Source organism: Chelonia mydas, chromosome 1 (genome assembly GCF_015237465.2).
Source record: "Chelonia mydas isolate rCheMyd1 chromosome 1, rCheMyd1.pri.v2, whole genome shotgun sequence".
NCBI lineage: Eukaryota > Metazoa > Chordata > Testudines > Cheloniidae > Chelonia > Chelonia mydas.
The window spans coordinates 64,297,202-64,304,178 of NC_057849.1; the positions used below are offsets into that span (position 1 = coordinate 64,297,202).

General features: G+C 43.9%; 1 long non-coding RNA gene across 1 annotated transcript; it reads left to right on the forward strand.

Moving 5' to 3' along the window:
• Window positions 1-474: 474 nt before the first annotated feature.
• On the forward strand, window positions 475-6,405 carry LOC122462030. The gene is made up of 3 exons (XR_006284354.1): window positions 475-656; window positions 4,583-4,742; window positions 5,836-6,405. It is a non-coding gene; the product is annotated as an uncharacterized LOC122462030 (long non-coding RNA).
• Window positions 6,406-6,977: the final 572 nt, after the last annotated feature.

Below are 6,977 nucleotides of genomic sequence, written 5' to 3' on the forward strand. Positions count from 1 at the left end.
ATCAAGACCAGTAAATTCCTGTGATTTAACTAAGTTTTTTTTCCCTTGCAAAATACTGTATGTAATCATTCAAAAGATATGTTTAAACCAAGATTGAGTTGAGGGTGACCTCTTTTTCTTCTGCTTATATTATTGTGCTTTCATTCTGGGAAAGGGAGGCTATTGATTAATCATTAATTGATCATCTTTTTTTCCCCCTTTTGCATCTTGGCTTCCTTTTGAGAGATTGTTCTATCAACTCTTTAATCTCAGAGGGTAGATTACTGATCTTTCATAAGAAAATCAGGAACTATCCAATTCTAAGTGCTACATGTAAGTCTTTGCTATCATTTGATAAGTTAAAAGGGAATATTTACCTCATACTAGAATCTGTCTGAAATCCCAATTGAAGAAGAATTTATATAGAAAAATCTAGCTGTGCAAATGTGACAAACATACATTAGGTGAGATCACTGAACACAATAAACCAAATGTTAAAGTCAATTTGAGGGGCTTACTCATCGTTTCCTTTACAGACAACTTCCACTGGTACTGAGTCAGCTCCTGGCTTGTGGAGCATAGCTAAGGAAGAGATATCTGGAGAGAGTTGTCAAGGAGCTGTAGCTGGACTATCCTTGTACCCTGGTGATCTTTAGCTGCCGCAACATTCCCTTACAGTGAGTGCAAATTAGAGCAACCCTGGATCGGGGAGCCACAAAGGTGCTTTACCTTTGCCCCTCCCCTCTCCATCCATCTATGAACTGTGCTGGGCATAAATGGCTGGTACCAAGGATCTGATCCCCTGGGTCATTCTCCTCTAATAAGAAATTTGAATCAGGACTAACACCAGTGAAGATAACGTCATGAAAACCACTGTGAAAGGACAATCAATCACAGTGTTTCCCGTTTTACATATCTACCAAATACATTTGTTTTCTTCTCTTTGCACTATCAAATGTATGCAAACTGTATGAATAACATTGTTTCCCAACCTCCAATTAACTATTTCCAAAATTTCTCTAATGGGATATATTGCCTTTCCAGTCAATATCGCTGTAAAACTTGGCTTCTGCCCCCACTTTTTTTTTTCTGCAAAATCTGTGTAAGAATCAGCCTCAGCAACTAAATTATATCCGATACAACAGTTTACAACATTGTGATCTGCAATCACCGGTCTTCACTGCTTCAAGCCATCTCCCATTATGCATTGTCCTTTTTAGGTGCTAGTGAAATTAATGTAGAGCAGGATCATTTTATACCATAGGTGCCGACTTTTGGTTTTGTTGGTGGGTACTTTTGAAGAGGTGTGTGTGTCTGGGGTGAGGGGGGGCTCTGCCAGTTTTTTCGGGGGAGGCTATTTTCAGCATATTTATACACTTCTTTCATAGTCTAGTTATTGAATGTGTGTCTATCATTGGTATGTTTATTTTAATAATGATTAAATTGTTAGGAACTACATAATTACCTTATCTTGAATTACAGTATATTAAAATCATTGCAATCATCTACAAGCTGTCTTCACCAACATCCCAGTTTAAAGACATTACGTATCACTGTAGCTTTCTGGATAACTGTCAACAATCTTATTTACATCTAGTTCCCTGGTATAGACTTGATGCACGTTAAGGACAGCTACATTATTCAGCTGATTCTGTCCCATTGATGACTGGAGATCATTTTTAAGCCTTCTGAAGACGGAGAATGAGTGTTCCACAGTTCAGGCTGATACAGGCACAGTGAGAAGGATTCTTATAAATTTGCAGTACTCTGGAAGCATAGTGCTTCCAGAGTACTACAGATAACTCCAAGATCTGTTTCTTGATAGATAACAGATCCCATCATTTTGTATGTATAGTTGGGATTATATTTTGTCATGTTCACTACTTTGCATTTAACATTGAATTTGGTCTGCCATTTTATTGCCAAGTCACCCCGTTTTGTGAGATCCCTTTCTAACATTTTTCAGTTTGGACTTAACTATTTTGAGTAATTTTGTACCATCTGTAAATTTTGCCACCTCACTTTTTTACCCCTTTTCCCAGATCACTTATGAATATGTTGAATAGCACTGGTCCTGATACAGGCTCCTGGGGGACACCACTATTTACTTTTCTTCGTTCTGAAAATGGACCATTTATTCCTACCCTTTGTTTCCTATCTTAACTAGAGTGCCTGGCAATGGTCATCTAACCATCCTTAATTTAATTTTATGGCAAGCCTTTTGATATCATAATCACCCTGCCTCTGTTTATAAACAAACTCCCTGCCCCAAGGGCAAAAACTGTTAGCAGCACAGAAGTTATCAAATTCCACACTCAAGATCCCTCTGGGGCTAGGGCATGCCCTGCGAGCAGACCTCAGGTACAAAACTCAGTGGGGGCCAGGAACCACAATTGCTGGTAGGTGCTGAGCATCCTCTATTTATTTCCATGGGTGCTTGACCCCTGGAGCACCGACGGAGTTGGTGCCTATCTTTTATACTGATCTCTGTTACTCTTGACGACTCAGACAGGCACATATGCTTTATATAGTGTTTAAATGTCAGACATAAAAACCTGTCTGGTCTTAGGTTTGTTTGTTCATACAATATAATGAAGTGGAACTTTAGTTTGCTCTTATACTTTAAAAAGAGCAGTTTTACAAACACCTAGGATCAGATTTGCCATTAGAAAGATAAACATACTACTGGAAATAATACTTCCAAGCAGTAATACTCTAATGGAAGTCTACCAACTCAGCTGACGGATTTTTGGTTTAATCAAATTTGTTTAGTGTGTGAATTTGAAATATTTAGAGCAGAGGAAAGGGGTACACTACATTAAAGTTATAATTTTTTTTCCCCCTGTGTGAACAATGTGAGCTGAATCACCGTGCACAGTAGTATGTTTATTCTGAACCAGTGAAGTTTTTCCCCTGTCCTTCACACAGAACCTGAGTTAATGGCCTTTGAATGCAAAACTCTGGTGGAGGTGAGACTAATGAGCTCTTCTGGGCCTGTTCTGCTCTAATGAGGTGCACCTGCAAGGCTTGTTCTTCCTGGAGCTAGGGGAGCTTAAAAAGGGAAAACCTGATACAGGAAGGGGTGGTGAATAGAAGAAGGGCTGTTCCACCTCAGAGACTGCTGACAATAGAGACAGGTCAGCCAAAAGGGAGACAGTTACAGGCCTCACCGGTCCTGAAGCTGCAGTGGACAATTGCAGAGCAGTATGCCTCAAGAGGAGGGGCTGGAAATAGACCTGACTAAAAGACAATAGATCCTCTGATAGACCAAGCAGAAAGAGCTGAATCCAGAACAACTGCCTGGAAGACAGACCACCTTTGCTTTTCTTAGTTTTCACTCTGATTCTCCTCTCTCATAAGAGAGGGGAGAGGACTTTTCTTTTGTCTATTTTATTCATATGCTACGAACTTGGGAAGGGGAGGATGACATTCTAAACTACTTGAAACAGGATCTGGAGGGAACTCGAGGGAGAATGCGGGCAGAACCATAATACAAGGGATTTTAGAAAAGCATTAGAGGGGATACAGCTCAGCTGCTCCATGCCAGATGGAACCAGAGCAGTGCTATAAGAGGTTAGCGGAGATGCAGCAGCACGTTGCTCAGCAATAGCAGTTCCAACAGCAATTGCTGCAACAGTGAACCACTCAGCAGCAAATCCAGACCACACAGCAATAACAGCTGCTGAGGGAACTGATGGCCCAGCACCACGAGTTTCAAAAGGAAATGATACACCAGATAGTGCTGGCCCTACATATCCAGGGAGTCATGCTTCTGTCCCACAGTAGTACCAGTGAAGCTAACCAAGATGGGGCTGGACAATGATCCTGAAGCCTTCCAAGTTACATTTGAGAAGGTGGCACTAGCAGCCCAGTGGCCCCCAGAGCAATGGGCTTTGATTTTGGCCCCATACTTGAGTCTGGCATAGGTGGCCTATCATAATCTGGACTTGAAGTGGGCAAAAGACTACAAACTAGTACAGTCTGACATTTTGAACTATTTGGGTATCTCTGAAGAGACTTACCACCAATGGTTTAGATGTGAAAGCTACCCCAGGGAGTGAGACCCCAAATAGTAGTGTACTGGTTGAGAGAATACGTTGGGACTAGCTCCATCTGGAGGTACAATCAGGGGCCCAAGTGGTCAAGGCCATTATGAGAGAACAATTTATAAAGATATTTCCCATGAAAGTGGGTACTATGGCACTGCCTGGGGATGTTATCAGAAGTGGCAAGGCTAATGGAGGATTTTATAGAAGTCAAAGGATAACTAAAGGCACAATCACCCAAGGCATTGCCAGGGTGGGTAAAAGACTGGCAAGAGCCCCAGGAGTGTGACACAGGATCAGTAATTATCCCTGTGAGGGCCCTGGCCCCAAAGGGGTCCTCCCAAATGGTCAGGCCGCTTTTTAGTCCAAGGGAGGTCAGGGGGCGGGGTGCAACTACAGCACTGCCAGTGGGATGACTAGGCACCTCAAAGAACTGGAGCGGGACTCTCAGACCAGGGTCCAGCCACCAGCCCATGACCAGGCTCACCCTCACCTAGGAAAGATGCCAGTGGTGCCAGTCCATTCAAATGCTATTCCTGTGGACCTTTTCCTGGCAGGTCTTTAATGCATAAGCCCTGGTAGTGAGTGAGAACCCAGGCCAATCATTACAGCCAGTTCCCTGGAGCCTTGGGAAAGACGATGACCCGGAGGAAGGAACATCCTGAGCAACATGGCTGCCAACCACCCCCCCCCCCCCCCGCACCAGGGAAAGAAGAGGTAAGCAGTCAGGACTTGGAAGCCCTCATACAGAGCAGGAATTTCACACAAGAACAGAGGAACAACCTTACGCTGAGCTGTGCATATGAACAACTGGCCTCCGTAAATAATGAAGTAACAGACCATCAGTGGGGTGAGCAGTATTTACATTTTAAACTCTAGAAAGTCTGCTTGTATCAATGGGAAAGGATCAGAAAACCGGGGTGGCAAGCTTGTACAAAATATCTCATGTGCTGGGCACCTGGGAAGAGAGAACACATTGTCTCTTGTATTAGCCCAATTCTACTGGCCACGTGTGCATAATGATGAGAGAATACTGTTCCTCCTGTCTAGAGTGTCAGCTAGCCAGTGGCAAAGGGATCCCAAAAGGCATCCTTGGACCATCTGCCCTTGATTGAGACACCCTTCAAGAGAATTGGCATGAACATGATTGGGGCCCTAGAAAAAACTGCACTGGGGCAGCAGTATACACTACAGATCAACAACTGCACAACCAGGTCCCCGGAGACTATTCCTCTGCACTCTGTGAAAGCTGTGGTGATACTGCCACAGGTCTTGAATCTCTTCTCATGCATGGGATTTCCCCATAAAATATTTACAGCTCAAGGGACTAACTTAGTCTCCCAGATGATGAGTGAATTATGCTCCTTTCTGAAGGCCAAGTCCCTGAAGATCTTGGTGTACCACCCGCAGACTAATGGCCTAGTAGAATAGTTTAAGATGATGTGAAAGGGAATGTTGAGGCGGTTTGTCAGAGACAACCCCAAACAGTGTAATTGGCTATTCCCACCACTCCTGTTTGCCATAAAGGAGGTCCAGCAAGCCTCTACAGGGTTCTCTCCATTTCAGCTGCTTTATGGTCACCAACCATGGGGAATCTTGGACTTGCTATGAGAAGATTGGGAGGAACAGGACGTAGTGGCCTTAGGAACAACCCAATAGGTCTTACAGCTAAGAGAACAACTCAGGGAACATAGGGTTTTTCACCAGAGAGAATTTTAGAAAGGTCCAACACACACAGGAATGAAATTATAATAGAGGGGCAAGACTATGGACTTTCCACCTGGGTGACTGTGTCTTTCTGCTACAGTAGGTAGGACCAGTGGACTATGAGATAAGACTACCTGGAAGGGGAAAAGAAACTAAGATCCATCATATGAAACTTCTTATAGAGTGGAAGATGCAGGAGGCCCTGCTGATAACTCCCTCTCTGATAGAACCTGAATTAGGCCCCCAAGTACCCAGTTGTCAAGAGCTGACAACAATACTGGGGGGAAGAGGGCTCTCTCTTGTGCAAAGGAAGCAGCTCATCCAAATGATTGAGGACTTTGTGACTGTATTCTCCACCCACCTAGGGAGAACTCAGTTTTGTTCAACATCCTAGAGACAACCCTAGGCCAACTAGTCAGGGAGAACCCTAGAACACTGCCCACAAGGGATGTGGGATACAGTCCAAGAGGAAGTGCAAGTGATGCTAGAGATGGGGGCAATTGTAGAATTCAAAAGTGAATGGAGAAGCCCTATAGTTATCATTCCCAAACTGGACAGTTCAATTTGATTTTGCATTGACCTTGTGAGGGTTAATTCCATCTCAAAATTTGATGCCTACCCAATGCCAAGGGTAGAAAAGTTACTAGAGTGGCTGGGACTGGTGAAGAACCTGAGCACTTTTGCTAAGGAAAAGTTAGCATATGTGACTCCATTTTGGTTTGGGGCCCACCATTGTCTAAAAGCAAGCACATCATGCACCAGGAGGAGTGTTTCTCAGATACTGCATTCCTGTGAAAATCCTCCCCCCCTTGTTTCCAGCCTGTTTTAACTCCCGGTTTCTGTTCTTTGTCTGTTCCTAACTCCCTGCCTCCTGGCCTTGATGTGGGCCTCCCATCCTGATAAGAAAAGTTACTGATGCATTGCTTTAGGACCATCTAATGTAGCTGAAGTAATGGTTTAGCATGGGGAATGTACCTAGCAGGGATAGGTGGTAGATAAGGGAAGGGTTTGTCTATTGGCTAAGGTTTCCGATGCACGAGGGCAACATGCTTTGCTAAAAGGTATATAATCTTTGTATAACCTGCATGCGGGGTCCCCTCCTGATTAGCAGGGGGGCACCACGCTCGAGCGTAATAAACTTAGTATCTTTGGGAACTCTGCAGTTGTGGACTTTGTTCATGTGCCTCAGCCTAGACTCGAACTGTGCGTGACCTATTGGGTATAATTTGCAGCAGTTCCTGTGCG